Here is a 15,171-nt window from a genome sequence, read left to right as displayed (position 1 = left end):
GCAAATGGCGTTTATTGATAAGCGGCGCAGCCTTATATAGCTTGGGTTTACAACGTCACTTCCGTCTGCTTACGTCATAAGCTAAAAGCTATTGGCTTTCCGGAGGGGGGCCCTATATTTCCGTACAGCGCGACATCTTCCGGCCGCCAAGCCCTACCTACCTACTGCTAGAAGAGTGTTTTCCAGTGTCCAGCAACAATTTTGTTCATTGATGGTTAAGTAGCTTTAGAGATAGAAATTAATCTGTAGCAATTTCCTCTGAAGCTGAAGGTATTGGTGGCACAGGTTCCTCCTCATTCCAGTCCTCTTCCTGACCCTGCAGATCCTGCTGAATGCATCAGAAATCCTACTTCTCCTGTTTGTGGTTTCTGAATTTCAAAACAAACCTAGGCCTGTCCCCAACAGCAACCATTAACCACATCTGATTCTACCCATACAGATAGACTGTACAGGCAAAAAAAGACAGCTCTTTCAGAACTTCCCTTCAAAACCTGGACTTAACAATAGCTTAGCAGCTCCCAAATGCTACAGACCTTCTGGCAGTGGTGGGCCTCATAAGATCTGGCAATAGCATATTATCCTCTTATTCCAAAGAAAACTCAACCTAAGTCTTCCTTTCTTTTTGGAAAGCTGAAGAGCTCTAACCTAATCTGATGTTGAGTATTGGCTTAAAGATAAAAATATAATAGAACTGGGCCATATAAGTTAGGCATTTCTACTCTAGAAAGAAGAACATAGAGGAGGAGTACAATGAGAGTTTATAAAATCTTCAGCAGTATTGAAAGGGTCAATGGTGATTATTTGTTTACTGTCTCAATACAAACCCATGGTCATCAAATGAAATCAGAGAGAGGCATGTTTCAAGATTCTGAGGAAGCTGGTTCTTTTCAGATTGTATAACTAAAGCATAGAATCCTTTGCTGGATAACCTGTGGATACTGTTTATATGTGGTCAAGGTAGGTGAGACTAGACAAGATCATGAAAATGAGAATCATGGCTGAATGTTGGTGGGTGTATTTTCAGGCTTACTCTGTTTTATACTCTAGACATCTCCCTGTGATCATTCTCAAAGCTAGGTGGACTCTTGGTTTGACCTTCTATGGACAATCCAATGTTCCTAAGTCCAAGCCCTACATGGCTTTATCAAGTACATCCAGCAATGTGAAACAGCCACAGATCCATCCACAGCCACAAGGAAAAGCTGCTCTCAGCTGCCATATCAAATCCATTTCCTAATCAAGCTGAGCTCACAGCCCAGGAGCAAAACAAACTGGCCAGTCCCTGCTCTCCCAAATCCTAACCCTGACCTTAATATGTCCCATGAACCTGGAACACTAATTATAATCCACTTTTCTTTGAAAGCCATGCAATGGAGGATTGAATAGCTTCTCAGACACTGTCATTTTGAAGTTCAAGGTGGTACTGTAGGTATAGGCAGAACTAGAGGTGCCTCAGAAATAATCATCTTTCACCCTTCCTTACCCTGTTTCTGGAAGTCTTGAAGGATGTATCAATAATGATGCTTTTTTTCATCCCCACTTTTTACATCTCAAATGCCGACACTAACCCAAAGCTATACCATAGCTTTTTGACCCCTTACCTCACAAGCCATAAGCCTTTTGCCAGTGCTGGCAGTGCAATCTTTCAGATAGCTCTGTGAGTGTTGCAGGATCTGGCAATGAAATTGAGCTCTTCTTTTTCAAACCCTAATGCTGTCACCAAACTTAATAACTGGTTTTCCCAATCTCTCCATACATCCTGACACCTCCAGTGCTCTTCCCATCTCTTCATCTGCTGAAAGCTGTTCTTCCTTCTCAACCGTCTGTATACTGGGACAGATTTCTTACACTCCTTGCACTTGTATTCAGTGGCTGAGAATGTTAATTTCTGCCTTTCACATTCTTCCCACAGTATGTACACTGAGCCATGATTTTCAGTCTGGCTGTCCTGAGTCATTGGCTTCTTTATCTTGCATCTATGTACTTGTTCTGCACACTAATGGCTGTCACTGTTTTGATTTTTCCCTTGGACAGCTCCTGTGCTGTTGACATTTGTATGCATTTCCCCAGGGCTGGAGATACTTCCCTTGATATTTTCTCCTGCAAACTGAAATCACATGTCTCAGAAACGATGCTGTTTCTGATTAGAGAATCTTTTTTGTCTCTAGAGTTACATGAGGATACCAGAGCTCTCCAATGTGTAACTCACATATCTAAGCTACTCTCTTCTTCTTGATTCCAGGTAAAAACAAAACACTTTCCCCACTCCATCCTGACCCAAATACGTATCCACAGTGTATTTCTGCCTAAAATCATGTACAATTATCTATTATTCCTGTATTTCCCAGCCAAAGAAAGGTGTGTGAGATAGGGACAAATCTTTGCCTTGTTAATCCTTATAGTCAGTTCTGCATTCTGGATCCATTTTTCCTTTGCACTGTTTAAATGATTATGCAATACTGTTTGTCTAGAAAACTAGCTTTCCTGTGGAGTGAGTTGTATTGATTCTCTCTATAAATGTTGCCTTGTTCTCTTCTTAAACAAGCAACTTTTTTCAGTGTGAACGTCATTCCTCCATCACTTCTATCCTAGATAATAAAATGGCAGGATTTCATTATCCTTCAAATAAAGAGGCTTTTTATTAGGAGAAGCCTGTTCACACATGCTGCAAGTCAACTTCAGCTAGCACTATGACTACATAACACAGACTGGTGCCTCCTCCAGACGTTCTTCTTCTCTAGGCTCACACCCCATGCAAGTTCCTCTATCTCTAAAGAAAGACTGAAGCAATTGATGCAATTATTGGTACTGTTTGTGCCCTTTACAGATGGTGTTAAGACCTCAGGTAGGAGAATTTTGCTTACAAATTCCTTGTTTGTTGTTTAGCTTACATAAATATGTTCCCATGTTTAACCCAGCTCAACAGAAGCCATTTTCAGTTAGCTTTTTCAGTGACAGGATACCATTCAGTGGAGTCCTCTCATTTAGCTTGGGGTGGGGAGGAAGGGCAGAGGGAGAAGAAAACAAGGTGGATGTGGTGGAGGGTTTATTTCTAGACTCTAGTTCTGACTCAGTTTTCATTTCTGATGACATCAGATCATTGATTCAAACACCACTACACCAGTTCTAGTAGAATTATACTGACAGGCTTCAGCCAATACTCTGTGATAAATACATCGACTGCATCTTTCAGTTCCTTTGAAAACAGCAATACTGTAGTGATATATTTGGTCTGTTGTTTCTCTCAGGACATTATGCTCAATTCACTGGTCCCAGAACTGAATTGTTTTACAGGGAGAGATTTGTTTCATGCAGTCTGTGCAGAGTTCATGCAATGTACCCTCCAATTGCTCCTTCCTCCAATCAGTTCCAGTAATTTGGCATTACTAAGAAGAGGTGGACATATTTTGTTTCACTTCAAACCCACTCACACACTTTTGAAATGAGGAACAGAACTCCAAAAGGATTAGATTTGTTTTCTTTTTAAAGGGGGGCAAAATGCCAGTTTGGGCTGCTGTGAAGAGAAGTCCTGAATTAGCAATGTATGAGTTCCTAGCTGTGGCCAGACCCTCTTTCCCCTGGCTGAGGTATGAGGAAGGGGAAAATCCCATATTATCAGTGGTTCCCCACTTGCTACAACTGCACCCCACAGCTTCTAGAAAGCTGTCCCATTCTTCCCATTCTCCCAGGAAGCATTTCTGCTGTGGACATAAACTGTAGTCCTCATGTTTCTTCATATCTGGATGGGAGAAGTAATGGCAGCTTGTCCTCTCTATAGCAAGGCAGTAGCTACATTCATCTGCTTTGAGAGGTCTGTTTCCAGGGGTCAGTAACTCCTAGTCATTTCCTTTTTGGGTTGGTGGAATCTGGAGCAGAGCAAGGGCAGTGCAAGTGGGAGTAGCAGACTAAAAATTATGCCCAAGCCCTGTCTGCTACTGCTGCCACTGGTGCCTAGGAATATAAACTGTATTCAGGGTAAATGGAGGCTGTTTACAGCTGAAAGGAGTATGGATGACAAAATACTCAGCTGCAGCTCAAAGGCAAAATGTTTCTGGCCACACCAGTGGGATGAAACTTTCTTATTAGGCTCTTTGGGAAAGCAGCGTTCTTCAAAAGCAGGGGCTTGATTGTGTCACAGCAAAGCCAGTCTGCATTTGTTTATGGTGGCATATACCTTGAGTTCTGCTGTCTTACGACACCTTGCCTTTGTGCCTTTGACACTGCTAAACTTCAGAATGGGTGGGAAAGTCTTATATGTAGCAAAAAAACCTGGTGGGGTTTTTTTTCATTTCCTTCCCTCTGAAAAGATAAACACATCCACTTACAGAACCAGGCTGGCTTTTTTCAACAGCAGATGAAGAGATTTTGGAAGGAGGAAGGCCTGTGTAGCTCCCCATGTGACAATTTACATGACTTAGTTTTTGCAGCTGTCCAAATTACCTTTTAAAAATCTGCATATTTACAATAACTGTATACATCATTTGCCACTCCAGCTTAAGGTCACTGCCTCTTGCCATCATGCGTTGAAGCTGGGGCAATAGTAGCAGGGTTTGTAGCTGTGCCCTCAGATTAGCAGAGGTGAAGCTAGGTTACAGGGCAAACCAGCTGGCACGATGGAGCTATCTGCTGAGACAGCTGGATATCTCTCAAGAGCAGTAACTCGCTGCTCACAGCTGCTGCTGCCAGCACAACTTCTGTGCTTCTGCTTTTATGTTTGTTCTGTCTCTGATTGGGGCTCAGAAAGATGAGCAGCAGCTCAGAGGCTGTTTTGCTGATGGGCCTATAGGTAGCACCATAGTTTCTTGCAGGTGTGTGGTACAATCAGCAGTGCAAACCTCTCAAATGGAGAAATCATGACTCAGGACAGCTTCTTTCAGAAGATGTGGCACCTAGATTTTCTTTTAGTTTCTTTTTCTTTCTTTTTCCTAAAAGAATGCAAAGATTCCCGGGTAATAAGCCAGCTGCAGCAGCCAAGACCTTGAGAAAGAAACACCAACTATCATTATGGGTGCAATAAAAACTTGAGAGGTCTGAAAACCTTGATGTCTGCGGGCTATTGTCCTCACTCAGCTGAGTGAAAAGCACTCTCTCTGAACTGCTTGGGTGTGTGAAAGGCAGTGTGTCAGCCTCAGTGTCCTGCAAGGTGACCAAGATTTAGAGGTTGGAGAGGGACAATATATTTTCATTCTCCTTCTTGTGGGACCTACGTGGCCATTGCCATTATTCCAACAGAAGCAGTGGAGCAGGAACAGAAAAAGGAGAATTTTCCAACTCTTTCCAATTTATTTTTTTTTCTTAAGCCTGGGATTTTACAAAACTCTAGCTCTAAAACACACTAAAAGTCTGAGCTGCTTACAAAACCTCCAGCTCCACAGGGTTTGCTTATCCCTAGTAATTATCACTTAATATTTGGCCCAGCACAGCTATCTTTCAGTCTTATAAGGATAAATGTATTTGTTTCACTGCTATCTGAGCTCTTTTTCACCATCAGACTGAAACTTCTAGTTTATTATTCCTGGATAGAGGCCTACACACACTATGTGTTACTTCTGTAGTTCCCTCAGTCAGTGGGAAATGTTTTAGTATTATTATCATTAAATATTTTGCCAGACACTGTGGTCTTCCAGCTTTCACATAGATAGAGAGGGAAAGGGATGTGTGGCTAAAGTGCAGGCTTATGAGATGGGAGACAGGAGGTTTTTTTCCTTATCTGTGCCAGACTGCTTAGAGAGAAAATTCTTCTGGTAACAAGAAAGGCTATAAGGCCCTTAACTAGCTACTATCTCCTCATATTCAGGCATCTCAACCCATCAAATTAAATGAAGCATTCACAACCACAGGTGCATTTAGCAGTAAGGCTCAAGCTTAAATAACCTGTGCAATACTTCTTTGCATCATTGTTTTTTAGTGTGCATAGAACAGTATAGGCTTAGTTCATATTTTTAAAGGAGAAATTAAAGGATTCTTATTGCAAAGTTCTTGATTTCAGTGGGTTTAGTTAGTACCTTCTCAACCACCATATTAATCTGTTTGTTTGTTTATTTATACTTAATCTAAAGGGTTAATCTAGAAGTGTAGATAGTGGAGTTTAAATACATAAGAGACTGATAATAACTTATTCAATAATGCTGCAAAAATACAAACTAACAAATAAATTTAAAGCTCACACCTTTCAAAGTTTTAAGGCTCTAGTTCAGAGTGGAAATGGTAAGTGCTAGGTCCTTTAATACCTATGGAGCCTTTAATTTATGCAACATACACAGATTTTATTATATTATGTATCACAGCATGTTAGTCTAAGAGCACTGTCAGAGCTGGGTGAGGCACAATATTACGGCAAAGTATATTGCAGTAGGAAATACACTAATTTCAGACTTGTGAATCCTCCTGTGCTATCACACTGCTTGCCTACTTTGTCATTTCTGGACAGAGACCCTGAAGCTTGTAATACTGTTTGTGAGGGTTGCCTTAACCGCTGCCTGAAAACAATGTGTGCCAGTCATCTCAGTGTCTGTAATTCAGATATTCCCTGCTTTTCAGAAGGGAAGGACCAGTGGTGTCGTATGGGCAAAAGAGCAAGAGGAAACATTCGCAAAGCGCTGACTCCACAGAGAATCAAGGATCCCTAATTCCCACAGCAGTGGTCTTACTGTGAGAGGAGGAGGGCTGAATCCGCACACCGCATTCAGAGGTTCACATCTCAGACTTTCTGTTGGACTGACTTTCAGTCCCCTGACCTCAGCCAGAGTTGTTCAACTTTGAAAATCAGGCCCCTTTAGGTACGATTGGAGCATATTGATTTCAGAGCTGAACTTAAGGAAATTCCAGTCTACTATATTACCCGTCCACCTGCACTCTGGGAGATGTAACTGGACCAGGAAAAGCTAGGGCTCGTAGTTTGGCAGAAAGACTGGATGCAGGTGGATGTGGAAGAGCCATATTGCCAAATGCAATAGGATGCTGATCCTTTCCACCCACCCCAGGTTTCCCTCAGCAGCAGAGGCCATAAGCTCCAGAAACTCATGCGGTGGCAAGCGAGTTAATAGTTCTCCTAATGGCCTACATGCGCTACATGCATCAAATGAAATGAGTATGAAAACGGTTCATTACCTGCCTGAGATCCAAGGTCAGGTTTTTCAAAGAAATTTAGGTACATAAAGTTGCAGGTGGACAGCTAGTAATGTTTACAAAAGCACTTATGTGCCAGATTCCCATGGATTTCAGTATGGGTTGGATGTGTGGAGACAGAGTGTCTTTAGGCATCCAAGTCCTTTGAGAGGTGAAGTATTTTGCATTTACTGCAGTGTCCTGCAGGGTGCATAAGGATTATTACTATAGAGCAGCTTGTGTGCTGACAGTCCAACGTGCTGCCTTACCCTGCAGTGACTTGTTCATCTTCCCACACCCAGTGAAACAAAATCTGTTGCGTACATCCCATGTATCTACCAACCAGGGAACAATGCCTATTTGTGTTCTGGAAACCTTCTCTGGAGTTTACTTTTCTTATTAAGAAGGGAAAAAGATGTGGGGGGTGGAGGCATCGGTGTCCAGCACACAGCACATTGCCAGCTACCCTGCCAATTAACGTGCCAGGATTCCCTCACTCGCACATGTTATGTTGTTTTGATGTAACTAAACGACAGTTGCATTCAGCTGCTTCTTTCTATGGAAAAAACATCTTCAAAAGAGCAGATGAGCATGACCCTATTTCTCATTTTTTTTCCCATTACTTTAATTGTATATATATTGAATGTATCATCTGTCGTGGAAAATTGCTTTCGTCTCTGCAACATCTGCAGGACACTGCTATGGCAAAGACTAGTGCATCTGCTGACACAGCTTTTGGTCTCCCCATTTGTTATTCCATTTCATATACACAAATTTCAAACCTGTGTTCCTAAAGTGAACCTGCTAAACTCACCGATTTCACTGGGAAGCGCAGTTTTTGTTTAGGTGTCTAAATATGCCTTTACTAGCTTAGACATTTGGACTCAATGTTTTTGCTCTGGGAGCATTAATCTTGCATCTCAAGTGTACACTAAATTCCAGCTTGGTTCCTCCATCTCAGTCTGCTAAAAATGTGGTTCCATGTTTTTATTAATACCATTCAGCAGAGGGTTTTTTTCTTTGCTTTAACCACACTGTCAGCCAACATCTTGCTCATTGGTGAACCCGGAATGATCTACAAGTAATGTTCTGTGTATACATACATTTATTGTTAGAAGATGAATGTAACCCTGAGGCCAATACTTAGAGTTTCTTTGCATGCCAACCTCTACTCCTTGTAATCCTTGTAAACTGGAAGAGGCTCTGGTTTGACAGCAGAAATGGAAGGTCTGTGCAATTAATACTGAGCTAATTTATTCTGTAAGTGGCTCTGTTTAATCCCGTGACTGTCTGTGTGCAGCGCATGCATATCATCCCGAGATGGCTTGGTACACATGTTAACAATGGGAAAAGTACTTGGTGGAAGAATGTAACTTTCTAATTCAGCTGCTGCAGTTGGCAGAGGCTGTTCCTCCCTTAGTCCACAATTTGTCTTACTTGATCTTGTGACTGTCTGTGGAAATGCCCCAAATTGTTTTTCTTGCATTTTCACCTGCAGGACTTTAAATTAGAGACAGGAAAAGCATTTCAGCAGTATTGAAATAAATGTTTTTCTAATTGCATGCTTTACTTTTTTTAACTGAATTTTTCAGAGCATTTGTTTAAGGATGAAAACACACTAGCTGGGAAAAAGAAGGAGGTAGGAAACTGCAGAACTCCACATGCTGAGTTCTTTTTAGTCCTATTTTTAGGGAGGTAAAGACAGTTTGCTTCCCTTCAAATGAGCTGTCAGTTTATTCTCCAAAGTGAGTGGAAGTCTTTCTGAGAGCTATAGAGATCCTGGGATATCTGCCAGGGACAAAGACATTCATGACAAAGTTCAGTACCTGGTCTTTACTTCTTGCCTTTTTTTCTTCCACATGGTAGCATCACCACACCTCAAGGGGTGTATGCACCTTGTGAAGTCAGAGCCATGATTAATGTTTGGGATTCAGCCTGCAACCCATTTTTACCCACTCCTTCAAGTACAAACAGTTCCTTCTCATATCTCATTAGTAACAGAACCTGCCCAGTGACATTGCCCTGCAAGATAATGCTTTAGAACCATCTCAAAGCTATGTTTCTGTGTGTATGTCCTGGGCAAAGCAGGGAGAGAATTTTGGTGTTTCACTTCTCCTGTTCTGCCACTGAAGAAGGGACCCAGCTGTCTGTAAGTGCTTTTCAACCAGTTTACATCAGTTCAATTGCTGAAGAACAGTTTTTTGTGATAGTAAAAATTTTATATATATGTGTGTGTATAAAACACATTATATATACTTATAAAATTAACATGACCTACTCTGGTTTCCTTAAATCACAGAAACCCCTAGGCAAAACTAAAATCAGGTTAGAAATAGTGAGAACATTTCCAGAGGCACTGAGGCCTGTCTTGCAGCTCCCATCTGAAAGATGCACTTGGATCCAGCCCCTGAGGCACCATTCCTAAGCGTTTATGTCTGTAAATCTTTACAGAAATTTGAATTTCTCCTATAGTGTGTCTTTGATCAGATTAACTGAGTTCCTTGCAAAAATGAATGGCTTTAATTTTGTAATATCTTGGCCAAGTAATAATTACTAGGTTATTTGTAAGGAATAAATCAGGTTTTAGAAAGAAGTGAATCTGTGTTGTAAGTAAAGTTCATAGCTGATACATTTTTTAAACTGAACAGGTAATTTAGTTCAAAAGGCTAAATGCTCACATGTAACATATTCAGAAGACTCTCAGTGCTTTTCCAAGAGTCATGCAAGCTCCTAAGTTCCCGGGACTTTCCATGGGAATTAGACTTGCTAGGTATTTTAAGAACAAAAAATAACAACCAGAAATTGATACTTCTAAGTCACACTTCACAAATGTTACATTCCAGTCAGCTCAGTCCTTATTTTTAGCACAAAAGCTTATATTTTCACCTGAAAACTGGTGTTCTGTTCTTTTGGGGTGGGGTTAATAGATCTGCTGGTCTCTTTCTTGCTTGATAGAACTGTCTTCCTTTTCTTTTTTTGGATCACAAACAGAATAACCTTACAGTGGCCAGTAAGCCACTTCTTGGCAAAATGAGCTAACACACAAGTAAAGTTAATTTATCATAAGCCACAGATAAGAGAGGAGAAGCTTACATTATTGCAAATGTAAACATGGATTTGGTGTTTGTATTTATTTAAGCCATTTACGCTTCATTCCTGTGTGCAAACCAGGAGAATGATAAAATGTGCCAAAAACTGTGGAAATTGAATTGCAAGAGTCCTTGCAGATTTATTAAAAAAAAAAACACTACCTCTAAGTTTTTCCATCCTTGACTCTAATAGGTCTGCTGGGTCAATCCTCTGTCAGAGTCAGTGGGAGTTTGCCACTGATTTCAGTGGAAATAGGTTTTGGTTCTTCTGCTGTAAATCCCCTGTTAAGAGAATCCTACTGATGAGTAATGACTCAGTCGGAAACAGAACTTGTGACCTATTTGAAAAAGACTATTTCCATATTAAGCGTGGCTTAAAATGTATTATTTTAAAAATCATATAATGAATTAGGAGCTCAGGAAATAAAACTGAAAAGTTCCCTTTTTTCCTTAAACCCAGCCTCTTCCTCTCTCTACCCAGCTCCTCCCCCCTCCAAAAAGTGAAGTATACAATAATGCCAGTAATTATGTGTTATGTGATTTTTATTGCTTTGCAATTTATTACAAATGGTTTTGTGGGTGGTACAAAGTATTTGAACAGGTTTTCAAACTAGTCAGAAATTCATTAAATATTGGTGATTGTTATTACAGGTTGTGTTTTATGATCTAAGGTTGATTTATACATACAAAAACCAAAAGGCAAAGCAGTGTAACTCTTTCACCATTCTTCTTGTGGTAATGCTCCACAATGCTCAGCGAGCCTCTCTGAGCTGAAGAGGCTCTACGTAAGCTGAAGAACAAAAAGTGGCCATTACTAAAGCAAAAATATTCCACGAGCCCTGGTGGTGTTGTAGGTAGTCAGCATTTCCACAGATTTTTTTGCAAACTTCAGGAAACCTGAACTTCAGATGTCACATTTAGAACATTTTGCTAAACTTAATGTTGAAGATCACTTGAAATGCACACGTAGAAATATTTTCCAGAGGAGGAGTAAAATAATTGCTGGTGTGGTCCAGGTCCGGTTAAAAATCTGTATGATAGATTCAAGGAAAGGCACAAGGCACATCATGTATAAGTGCTAGAACATAAGGCTACCCATATTATTTCATGATACATGCATTTTAAACTGTGCAGTAATGACTAATAGTCAAAAAAGGACACATGGATGTATTTGCCCTGCAGATGTCCTGCAGATCCCAGGCTATCTAGCTGATTTACACAGAATTGCTGGTAGAACCTCCATATCCTATCTCATTTCAAATACAGATCATAACATCAACCACACCATGCAAGGATTCCACATACGTCTTCTCTCCTCATTTGTTTTATTTTCCCTGTTGGTTACCCATCAGAAATTATTCCCATCCTGACTGGTTTAAGAACAGATAATAATGAACAGCAACTAACCACAGAAAATCTTAAATTTGAACAGGATGTTTTCAGATAAATAAGAAACATGCTTCTGCCTGAAAAAAAAAAAAAAAAAAAAAAAAAAAACCAAATGCAATGGCTGTTTACGTATGTAAAGGTTTTCCTGACCCTTCTTTTTCCCCTTTAGCTAATAGAAAACTGTAGATTGCTGATAAATCTAGATTGGATATTTGTTCCACCCTACTTTATGGTGTAAAATCTTGAGGGAAAAGGACATGGCTGCTGCATGCACTGAGGTGGCATCACCTTTTCTCCACAAGCCTTGTGTAGCTGAGCTTCTGGACAGCTAACTTGCTGCCCAGAGACTGGGCACTTTTTCTTCAGCTGCCAGAGGTAGTGATGATTGGGAAATGAGTCACACCTCCCTCTACTTCTGTTGTTGAAGCAAAGGGATTACCAAACTAATGAGCTGCAAGACTGTCTAGGTTTCTCAGATTGTGATGTCCCAAAGGAAAAACATAACGCGTGCCTTGGGCTTTGGCCATATCTATGCATTTGCATTGCAGCCAGCAGCAAAAGATTTCTGCTCCATTTCAGCCTTTAAAACCCATGGGACTTTTTTTTTTTTTTTCTTACATCCTCAAAAGCAATGCAAAAAGATTACTATTCCTAAGCATACAAGGAAGCGGTCCAAGTGACTCCCTGGACTGACAAGAGAGAGGAGAAGTCTCAAGATGTATTTTCAAATCCACAGTGGGCTGCTGAAGAATAGTCTAAATTTTGATCTGAGTTTCATTCTGGCCTTGAAAGCAAATCCTGTCTAAACCAAGTAAGGATCCACATGGACATTTTCTCTTCAGCCCTTTCCCTCCACTGTACTGTGCCTGTCAGCACAGTCCCAAGCCTTGCCTAAACTAAAACATGACACTGCCCACACAGCTCTCCCCTAGTTAGCAGATGAGAGAAATGTCCTATAGCTGAAGCCACCTTTGGAAAATCTAAAAGCATTATACTGATGAAAAAAGAAGTATGATGCTGAATGACAGTAGAGGCTTTTGTTCATTGGTTGTTGGAGATTTTGGTTGAATAGCTTTGTAAGCTCTAAATCTTTGGCGCAAGTTTCACGTCTCTGCTGAATCCATTATAACACAAGGCTGTAGCAAAGAGGCACATCATTCCTTCTTTAGGCATTTAGCTGCCATTTACATCAATGGAAATTAGATAATTCACACATCTGGTCCTTTGTCTAACATTTCTAAGTGTGTCCTTGGGGTGCTGAACTTCAGACACTGAAGAGGGTGTCTTTTTAATGCTAAGCAAGTCACCTTTAGAAATCTAGGTGTTGTTACAGTGAATAAAATTTGGCACTTGAAAGTAGAGGTACCTAAAACCCTTTATTGTTTTTAATCTATATTGCATATTCATTGCTTTTCTGCAAATGCAGGCAAAACTATATACAGCTTTTCTAGTTATATTTGTATCTTCCATCTTTAATTTCAGATTTAGGGTACATTGATAAATATTAATTTTCTTAACTTTGGGAAAGTTTTATTTCCTTCATTATTCCTTGATCCATCCTAAATGTCCCTTTTCATATTTGCAATTTTTGCTTTTCAAATTTATTACTAAAAATACATACATGCATATGTGCCCATACACACACATGCACACCCATAATTATTGTTTAGGTGATTACACATAAGGGGTTACACGTTTTGTTTGGTATGGTAAAAACCACACACATTAAAATAGAATTTTATTATGTAGTATTTGTAATGTCCATTTCAGTATCATTCTCATTATGTAATATATGCATTTCAGAACTATTTTTAAGCTCAACACAGCTTAAAAGGCAGACAATTACTTTTCTCTAAAGAACGTATTCTTCTGTGGGTAGGTGAGACACTTGCTTTTAATTTCTCATCACAAATAATTTTTTTTAGTCTCTTGATAGTTTCATTGTTTTTTGTCTAGAACACTTCCAGGCAGTTAAGTGGTTTCAGAAATAAATACAATAATTCAGACGATGTCAAAACCAGCATGAAGATCCGCATGCTGATCTTACAAGGCACTAAGTGCCCTGAGTGCAATCCAGAAAACACATTTATCTGTAGGCACGCCCTTGTATCATCTGTAGCCCATGACTGAAACTTTGAATCCAGCTAAATCAAAGTCAGATCTTCCTTTGAGCTCTATAATGATGGGGCTTCACCCTCCCAATCTTTCATCAATGTGTTGTGGGCACATCGCCATACAGCTTGAAAGAGGGATCCTTATCTACAGGGACTTCCTCTGCTGTGACATGACAACCTGTGGCAGTGCCCCAGCAGGGAACCTTCTCCTAGAGCACTATCTGTGTGTTTGGGTCGGATAGTATGACTTTATTTTGTATCTTCCTGGACACATATCTAGACATGATCTAGGCAGCTTGCTGGGTTGGCTCTGCCTCAGAAATATGCTTGGTGGCCTTTCCAGGCATTAACTGAAAGAAACCACCATGATGCTAAATTAGGACTAAGTATGCTGATCATCTTCTAGGTACTGGCCTTTCCCACAGACTTTTTTTTTAATGCAGAAAAGTGGAGAGAAAAGGGCCAGGTGTTCCTGGTGGGGACACTGCAAAGGACAGCAGCTGAACATGGTTGACCTCTGTGTTAGAGTGTGTGGAAAACAAGGATGGGCTCATCCCAACCATAGCATTCACAGGACGGGTGATGAAGCCAGGACTTTGCCCTTTTTCAGAAGTCTATGATTTTCAACTCCTTTTAAGAGTACCGTGTCTGTGGCTCAGACAATCTTCTGCTTAGACTTTGCTTCTTGCTTTCCCATTGCGCTGTCCTGGTGTGAGGGTTAAACTGGAAGTGCAGAAATGCTTCCCTGAAACCCCACATGAGTTTCCCAGAAGTGAGCATGAGCCCCAGGCAGCACAGGGGGCTGGCTGCCCTGCAAGGTTTCACCTCCCTGGAAAGGGGACAGGGCACCAGGAAGCGCAAGGAGAGGCAGTTTGCCTCAGAAATGGCTGGTTTGGAAGCAGGTGGGACCTCATGGATTGAGCCCACTCACAGCAGACTGGTGACCTTACATGATGGGACTGAGCCAGGTTGTGACAGATGGTATCCCTGGATCTGAGACTGCATCCTGGCTCTTACTGTTTAGTTAATTAATTGGGAGGAACATAAAAATTAACTTGGTAAATTATTAATATGGTATAAAACCCTCTGGTTTTGTGGATAGTTTGAATTCTATGCTGGAGTAAAATGACAAGTATAATTTAAGTTCCTGGTAATTAGTTTTTTTTTCTCCTGGCCTTTGTCGGTTGCTTCGCAGAAGTGATTCTGGAAGGACACTGCTAAAAGACCTATGAGCTGATGAGGTTTATTAGATAGGCAAGATTGGTGGGATAGAGACATTCCTGATGTGAATATGTGCCTCAGTAGGGTTTATCACTAGCAAGTCCTCATAGTAAAACTGACTTGGTGGAGTGTATTTTTCCACAACAAACATAATCACTGAAGTGACATATCTTATGTTGGGTAAGCTGGAGGTCTAATTTCTGAGGCTGCTGCCTGAGATGCCTTACATATTTGTGCCTCTTTTTCTTTCT

This window comes from Falco punctatus, assembly GCF_963210335.1.
Source record: "Falco punctatus genome assembly, chromosome: 4".
Taxonomy (NCBI): Eukaryota; Metazoa; Chordata; class Aves; order Falconiformes; family Falconidae; genus Falco; species Falco punctatus.
Note: the sequence above shows the minus strand (reverse complement) of the source record.